The 8,609-nt window shown below is 43.6% G+C and overlaps 2 long non-coding RNA genes across 2 annotated transcripts; both read right to left on the reverse strand.

The window, feature by feature from the left end:
* Window positions 1-1,420: 1,420 nt before the first annotated feature.
* LOC140348640 (uncharacterized) lies at window positions 1,421-2,031 on the reverse strand. The gene is made up of 3 exons (XR_011924503.1): window positions 1,975-2,031; window positions 1,783-1,902; window positions 1,421-1,715 (listed from the first exon to the last, which is right to left on the reverse strand). It is a non-coding gene; the product is annotated as an uncharacterized lncRNA (long non-coding RNA).
* Window positions 2,032-3,313: 1,282 nt separating this feature from the next.
* On the reverse strand, window positions 3,314-3,924 carry LOC140348638 (uncharacterized). Its single transcript, XR_011924502.1, has 3 exons — window positions 3,868-3,924; window positions 3,676-3,795; window positions 3,314-3,608 (listed from the first exon to the last, which is right to left on the reverse strand). It is a non-coding gene; the product is annotated as an uncharacterized lncRNA (long non-coding RNA).
* Between the last annotated feature and the right edge of the window lie 4,685 nt (window positions 3,925-8,609).

Consider the following 8,609-nt stretch of genomic DNA (forward strand, 5'->3'; position numbering starts at 1 on the left):
CTCGGTCCTTAAGTATGTTACATTTACACCAAATCCTCCCCCACCAGTCCCCATCAGACGTCCCTTGATCCAGACTTTGAACTGTGGATGAGCAAATTGCTTTCTATGTCAATACCATCACAATCAGCGATGTATGAACCTGTTACAGATTTGAAATATTGGATGTTTCACTGACAGAATAAATAGTCTATATCTCTCACTAATATGATCGCGGAATAATCATGTCAATTGTACATTTCGTAAGATGTATTAACAAAAGTGGCACAGAATACAAACTGGTGTCTGCTAAAAGCCTGGAAATGGTACGAGGTAAAGGAAAGTAATATGTATTTAGAAATTGTTTGGATTAAGTTTATCCCAGTGCCAAATATTGCAATTAAAGTCAATACCAATATCAGAAAGCATGACATTAACTTCCACTGCTATGCAGACGACACGCTGTATTTATCAATGAAACCTGATCAGAGCGATCAAGTAGACAGACTTAGTACTTGTGTGAAGGAGATAAAAACCTGGATGACACTAAACTACCTGCTTCTTAACCCTGAAAAAACCGAGGTCATTGTGCTTGGCCCTAAGCATCTACGAGACGCTCTATCTGAGCAGATAGTCACACTGGACAATGTCAGTGTAGCCTCCAGTTCTACTGTAAGAAACCTTGGAGTCTTATTTGACCAGGAGCTCTCATTTAAAGCTCATATAAATCAAGCTTGTAAAACAGCCTATTTCCATTTGCGCAACATCGCCAAAATCAGAAGAATCCTGCCTAAAAGTGATGCCGAAAAACTTATCCATGCATTTGTAACGACTAGATTAGACTACTGTAACTCCCTGCTTGCAGCGTGTCCTAAAAGCTCCATAAAAAGCTTTCAACTGGTTCAAAATGCAGCAGCAAGATTACTAACAGGAACAAAAAGAAGAGAGCACATTACGCCAGTGCTGAAGTCTCTTCACTGGCTCCCCGTCGAGTCTAGAATCAAATTCAAAATTCTACTCTTGACCTACAAAGCCATAAATGACATGGCCCCATCCTACCTCAAAGATGCTATAGAACCATATCATCCAAACAGAGCTCTTCGCTCTCAGAATGCTGGCCTTCTGGTGGTGCCAAGAGTCTCTAAAAGTACTGTAGGAGGTAGAGCGTTTAGCTACCAAGCTCCTGTGTTATGGAATCAGCTCCTGACCCATGTTAAATATGCTGACACAGTCTCTTCATTTAAGTCCAGGCTTAAAACGTTCCTCTTCGAAATTGCTTATGGTCAGACTAGTTAGGAACAGAAACATAAACCCACAGCTTTAGCTACGCTGCCCTAGGAGTAACTATGCTGGGGGAAGTATGACAGTGTGGCATTCTGGTGGTACTATAAATGTTTTAAACTAATTTAAATTAAATAAAAATAAAGAAAATAAAACCAACAACGCCACCGGGCTTACACCCGGAAAACTAACTAAAAGGACACACAGATTCGTTCTTGATTATACAGAGGCAGATTCCAGTTTCACATGTAATTTATTTAACAGGCTATTAATTTAATAAATACTTTAACACAGGCTTAGGTAACACAGTTCGTATCAGTTCTTTATGCGTGGATGTATAGTCTTTTAAGAGTCCAGTGGATCTGGACAACACAGGGCACAGACATCCATATCAACAGAGGGCAGGGCAAGGCAACGGCTCCAGCGCACACCGCCGCTCCAGAGAGTTTAGGTTACATCTGAAAAGAGACCTGGTTAACGCTAACCTGAACACTAGGCTACCGGCTTATCACGCTCAGGACGTACCACGTTAGCTGCCCGGGACCACGCGTTGTGGGGCTATGACAGCGAGACCACAACAATCCCGAGTCAGCAGAGATCACATCGGAGCGTTAACAAAGCGGCGCCAGGTGACAGGCCACGGCACTAAACCACAGAAACCATTTTATGAGTAAAACTACACGATCGAATTGCATTAGCATAAGGGACAACTACTACCTGGAGAGCGGAGGTACGTGGAGCAACACCCAGACCCAGGAAGTGCGTAGGTCAGAGGATGAATGACAAAACGGAACAACATTTTATTGGCCAACGGCCCTAATGATTAGCCAATAGGAAGTGGCATGGTCTGCCCGCAGGCCATACTGCCACATCTATCCCCCCAACATTTAATCGGCGTCCCGACGATATTTAGGCCTCACACACATACAAATTCGTACACATAGGTCAACTATAACCATTAAACTCACCGAACGGGAACAGGGTTGTCAAATACACCTCTGCAAGGTTAAAACCATTTAAAATGACGCAAGTCGGATTCTCCAACCGCCTAAGCTGTAAGCTACAGCTACCTCATCTTACACTCTCAACACAGATGAGGGGCCTTGACGGCAACTTTACTCAGCCAGCACCTGAAATGACATGGCCGGTTCAATCAGATCACACAGACCTGGGTGACATTTGGGCGCAGTGAGCTACCTCCCTTAAGGCAACGGTTGCTCAGCCCTAAACACTTCACAAAGACATCCACCCCAACTGGTACAGCTTCCTAGCCGCCTCTTCATCCTCTACTCACTCCTGGAGCTAGATGAAGTGTCCTTAAGACCCCCAGTGGTTGAACGTTACACCCCCTAAAAAAAAAATTTACTTTGCCCCATACTTGCTAAAGCTGTGCTCAGGCTCTTCCCCTCTGACAAAACTGTAACAGTAGCTGGCTTGTCGCCGACCGTAAGCGAGGCATCCTTCATCTCATCTCACATACCACTGCTGGGGGGTATGAGCCACCCACTGGAGGCCGCCAGGCACAGCACTTGCCGCCTGGACAAAGCTGCTGTGACCCACACACTCCCACTGTCCACGACCACTCCTCCGTTGCCTTGCCCTTAAACACGACACAAATAAAATTACACCGGTTACCAATTTTGAGCTCCACAGCTATACTATAAACCTTAGCTCAAGTATTCCACAAGTGTCAGATAAAGCAACCATGTCAAATGACCAACATGTTTTGGCTATTGAAAACAAAATGTACATTAAACTAAAGCAAAAAAACCAAACCAAACATGAAAATGCATGCAAATGTACACATTGAAAACAAAAGAAAAACAGAACACTGACGATCAATGCAGGTTTAGACCAACACATGTACAAACACTCTAGTCAGGGTATTTAGCTCACTGGGATAGGACCACCAACAATATACACTGGAAACCTTGCCTCTGTATTTTTAAAATCAAAGATCCTGCCAGCGTACGCCAAAATGTGGCATTCTGGTGGTACTATAAATGTTTTAAACTAATTTAAATTAAATAAAAATAAAGAAAATAAAACCAACAACGCCACCGGGCTTACACCCGGAAAACTAACTAAAAGGACACACAGATTCGTTCTTGATTATACAGAGGCAGATTCCAGTTTCACATGTAATTTATTTAACAGGCTATTAATTTAATAAATACTTTAACACAGGCTTAGGTAACACAGTTCGTATCAGTTCTTTATGCGTGGATGTATAGTCTTTTAAGAGTCCAGTGGATCTGGACAACACAGGGCACAGACATCCATATCAACAGAGGGCAGGGCAAGGCAACGGCTCCAGCGCACACCGCCGCTCCAGAGAGTTTAGGTTACATCTGAAAAGAGACCTGGTTAACGCTAACCTGAACACTAGGCTACCGGCATATCACGCTCAGGACGTACCACGTTAGCTGCCCGGGACCACGCGTTGTGGGGCTATGACAGCGAGACCACAACAATCCCGAGTCAGCAGAGATCACATCGGAGCGTTAACAAAGCGGCGCCAGGTGACAGGCCACGGCACTAAACCACAGAAACCATTTTATGAGTAAAACTACACGATCGAATTGCATTAGCATAAGGGACAACTACTACCTGGAGAGCGGAGGTACGTGGAGCAACACCCAGACCCAGGAAGTGCGTAGGTCAGAGGATGAATGACAAAACGGAACAACATTTTATTGGCCAACGGCCCTAATGATTAGCCAATAGGAAGTGGCATGGTCTGCCCGCAGGCCATACTGCCACAACAGCTTGAGCACTATCCTCTTCTTCTTCTGACTACTTATGCTATCAAACAATATTTATTTTTTGATTCCACTTGCAAACTGTTCACCGCCTTCTTTTCTTTCTCTCACTCCTGAGGACCTGTGGACCCAGATGCCCCTCCCCTGGTGAAGTGGTCCCTGCCCTGTGTGGACGGTCCCTCATCTGCCTGAGGAGTGGGTCCAGCTCGCCCCCGACGGTCCCTCATCTGCCTGAAGAGTGGGTCCAGCTCGACTCAGTCGGTCCCTCTTCTGCCTGAAGAGTGGGCCCAGCTCGCCTCCGACGGTCCCTCATCTGCCTGAAGAGTGGGTCCAGTTCGCCTCCGACGGTCCCTCATCTGCCTGAAGAGTGGGTCCAGCTCGACTCAGACGGTCCCTCATCTGCCTGAAGAGTGGGTCCAGCTCGCCCCCGACGGTCCCTCATCTGCCTGAAGAGTGGGTCCAGCTCGACTCAGTCGGTCCCTCTTCTGCCTGAAGAGTGGGCCCAGCTCGCCTCCGACGGTCCCTCATCTGCCTGAAGAGTGGGTCCAGCTCGCCTCCGACGGTCCCTCATCTGCCTGAAGAGTGGGTCCAGCTCCAGTCTCCTTGTGTCCGTCTGTCCGTCTGTGAGAGTCGGATCTCTCCTTCACTGGAACTCCTCCAGGTTTCTACGCTTTTTTCCCAAAGAGGTTTTTTTTGTAGTTTTTCCTGGCCGAGAAGGAGAGTCTAAGGACAGAGGACCCTGGGACATCGTCCCTCGCCACCACAGACATTGTCTGACTCCATCGCCACCACAGACATTGTCTGACTCCATCGCCACCACAGACATTGTTGATTCATTTCTCCCTGTGGCCCTCAGAGGCAACTGTTGTTGTGATTTTGGGCCTTACAAAAATAAATTGATTTGATTTGATGATACCTACAGCGTCTTGCATCACCCAGCACGCCAGTTTCAGTGGCAGTTGTACATAAATGATTCTATTTTAAGAATTGCCTGAATCAAATGTAGGTTCCTCAGTATTTGTTCCCTCTTCGTGTTGGCTCCCTTAAAAGATATGAGCAAAGAAGTCTGTAAAAATACAAAAAATGCTGTGTGTTTGGAGCAATATTGGAAGAAAAGGAAAAACATGGTGAAGTGTATTAAAACTAGGTCCATGCAAGGTTAGGCCTCATTCTGAGACTGCCTTTTAGGAATATGTGTGTTTGTACCAAAATGTCTATTCCACGGAATGTAAGGGGCCCACATCTGATTAACTACCGAATGGGAGATGTCTCCATTGGCTGCAAGGCCTTGAGATGCTCCATATACATCTGTGTAAACGTATGTTCTCATCCTGTAACTTTCCCCTGGTGCTACCCAAATAAGGATACTTTTACATCTTGTTCTCTCATTGGCTAATCCGTTGGTACATGGATAGGGTCATACCTGTCAGATATTGTTTATCGGTCTTTGTGCGGTTTCAGTATATAAGGGAGGTGCGCCCAGAGACGGGGTCTTCCTGATCATCGGCGACCCGGGCGCTGTTTTCTGCTGTCCTGTTATCTGATGCTGTTATCTGTATTAAACACCTTTGAAAAGTACAGAACAGTGTCCGCGACTTCTTTTTGTCACACACCACCCCATGGGAACGTCACTCAAGCCACATCAATGGTTAATTACACGGGCTATGTCCGTGAAACGCTATGAAATCACATGGGCACTGGGCTTCAATTATATCATATACTTTGAATATGTATGTGTTTGTAAACCCAGGATTATTCATTATATAATCAGGTAAATTAAGAGTTTTAAATTATCTGACAGGTCGAGTAGCCAATCACGCGTTAGCATAGGCAAGTTAGGTTGAGGATGCTACGTGTTTGCAGAGTTTTAGTTGTTTTCCCCCACATCGTGTAGAGCTTGTGGTTGTTGTTTGGTGTGCGTGATAAAAAGTGAGTATTTGTTAGAAACGAAAGTAGACATAGACACACCATTTGTTCCATGAGTGTACAAAGTGTTGCATGCCATTCGAATTGTTTAATAGTGTAGTTAAAGTTATATATTTACCTTGTTTTGTATTTGTGAATGCTAAGTGCCTCGAGCTAAGCGCTAACAGCAGTAGCTCCGACGGAGCTCATGTATATTTGTGCATTATATGTTATTGTTTTACAGATTTTATTATAATTTATGTTCTCCTTGTTTATATTACAAAACCACACACATATTTACATAATCAATAACTGCTCTGTAAATACCAACCACCAGTATTATTTGACTAAAATATTTAATAAAGAGAAAACCCTGGATCATCTCTCCCAGTGCATTCTTGCCAATGCCCCCTGGCGGTCACAACCCGTATGAAACCAGAAAATTAGCTCTCCCCTAAAATTCTCTAAATGGGTTATGACAGGTTAATGGTTCTCAAACTATTTAACAGCAAGTACCTCCTAAATATCTTACCTTCTGAGTACCTCTGGCCCAAACCAGGTCTTAAACAGGACTATTCTAGGTCTAAACTGGGCTATAAATGTCATAAATAGGACTACACAATTGTCATACTAGTTTTAATAAAAGACAAATGAGGGGAAAATGTGAATTAAACTCACTCAAAATACAGCAAATATTGAAATATATCTCATCCCGATGCTACTGGAGAGCTGCACGGGTAAGATTGGTCTTGGGGTCAGGAAGTTTCAAGAACCATAACAATACAACACATTAATTCTCCCACATCATCTTGGATTGTATCAGGCGAGTCAATAATAATGGAGGAACGATAGGTCGAAAGATACTGGAAATAGTGGAAAGAGTCTAAATCCCCCCTTCCGGTAGAGCTAGCATGGATTGTGCCATTCTAGCCCTGTTCCATCGAGTTCTATGTTAACAACATCGTTCTGATCTAAAGCATTGGCCTGCAGTACATGACCCTGTTAATCAGCTCAGCCACAGCCACTGTCTGACACTGCTATTTAACTGCACTGAACAGAATACACTGTTAATTCAGAAATGTGCAGATCATGAAGACTACCTTACTTTGCAGTTTGATAGTTCTATTTAACCTGGTAGAATCCAGATTGATTTCTGTGCATTATCAATCTAGGATGGCTCCAAGTGAAAGTGTTCTGGGAAACGTGGAAGATGATTGGGCCCATGTCACAACCATGGAGAAAGCTGATAAATCAGGCTTTTGGTAAAAAAAAAATCACTAACATTTACATTATAACATTTATCTTATAGCATCTTACGCTCATCTGATGGGGAATCTCATGGTAAGTTTAGTTTGTATGTCCATACATTTTATTTTTCTCAGTTAAATGTATTTAAATGTATGAAATAAAACAGAAAAAAGAACACTGGACATAGATATATAACGGTGACAAAAGACAGCTATTTGTAAGTTACAACACACCTCGGTAAACAGAAATATTCAAATTTGACAATAGTCCGAATGTAATTTTTCCCATTTTCTTTTTTCAAACTGTATTTATTTATATATTAAAAAAAGGGCATCCTGTGAAAAGAAAGATTAAAGGCCATATTTTGCCCCCGGAGGTAGCGTTAAAGTGGCCGCAGCACTGCTCATTTTGTCACATCTTGCAGTCGGTGCATTTGATGACAGCACAGGACGTGGAAAGAGGCGTGATTATGCCAAAAATAGAGTAAAGCAACTTGAGGGCGTGGTCTGGTGCATTCTCTGAAGGGTCAGAATCGTAACTAATACACTTCAAAACTTTAGATATTTTCCTCAAACATAAATGACCGATATTAACCTGTGTGGGCTTTATATTTGAGATGAGGGGAAACTTCCCTCTGTCTGCCCTGATACACGACCCGCACGCACAGCGCAGGGACACTAGTGATGCGCGGTTGTGTTTTGACCCATAGGTCCATAGGTCAGGTTGGGCTGGGACAAGTAATTCTCATTTCATTGCGGGGCAGGTTTGGATGGGTTATAAAACACTGAGCATGTTCGTGTCATTGCATTCTGCTGCGTCTAAATTCACTTCCTCTATTGGCTCGTTTCTCGTGAAAATATGAGTAATTGTAATAAAACACAAAGCATTATTCAGCTTACTACACTCCTCTCTCGACAATCTCTCAATTGAGCTGTCTATCTTAATATTCTCGATAGCAACGGTGTGGAAACAGTTGTTGGGGACACTAAGGTTACATAATGCACCTTTAAATGATCATAACACTTCTTGATACAATGTCATTCCAACTATGAATTCTCTTCACAACATGCAGACATAAACACATTGGAGACTGTTTTACTCTATTGTTTGCAGACAATATATCTTTTACTTCCTACAAGATATTCCTACCGTTGCTATAGGGAAAACAAATCAAATCAAAAGCAGTGAGGAGCTTAGGTGGAGCTATCTTTAGCCTCGCCCCGTGATTCACTTCTCCCCTTTTCATTTATTCCACAGATAGCATTTGTGCGGCGTGACGCAGATCTGGTGAGGGTGCACGACACTCTCCCTCTTTCTGACTCAATACCATTATCCAACTGTGACCTGCGCAATGACAGTAACACTTTTAGCTCCACTGCAGGCTAACTGTAGGAGCAAAATGCAGAGAAGTTTGACAGGGAGGCAAGCCGGAGTGCA

Source organism: Eucyclogobius newberryi, unplaced genomic scaffold (assembly GCF_026437365.1).
Source record: "Eucyclogobius newberryi isolate DKJ021-1_F unplaced genomic scaffold, fEucNew1.0.hap1 SCAF_7, whole genome shotgun sequence".
Taxonomy (NCBI): Eukaryota; Metazoa; Chordata; class Actinopteri; order Gobiiformes; family Gobiidae; genus Eucyclogobius; species Eucyclogobius newberryi.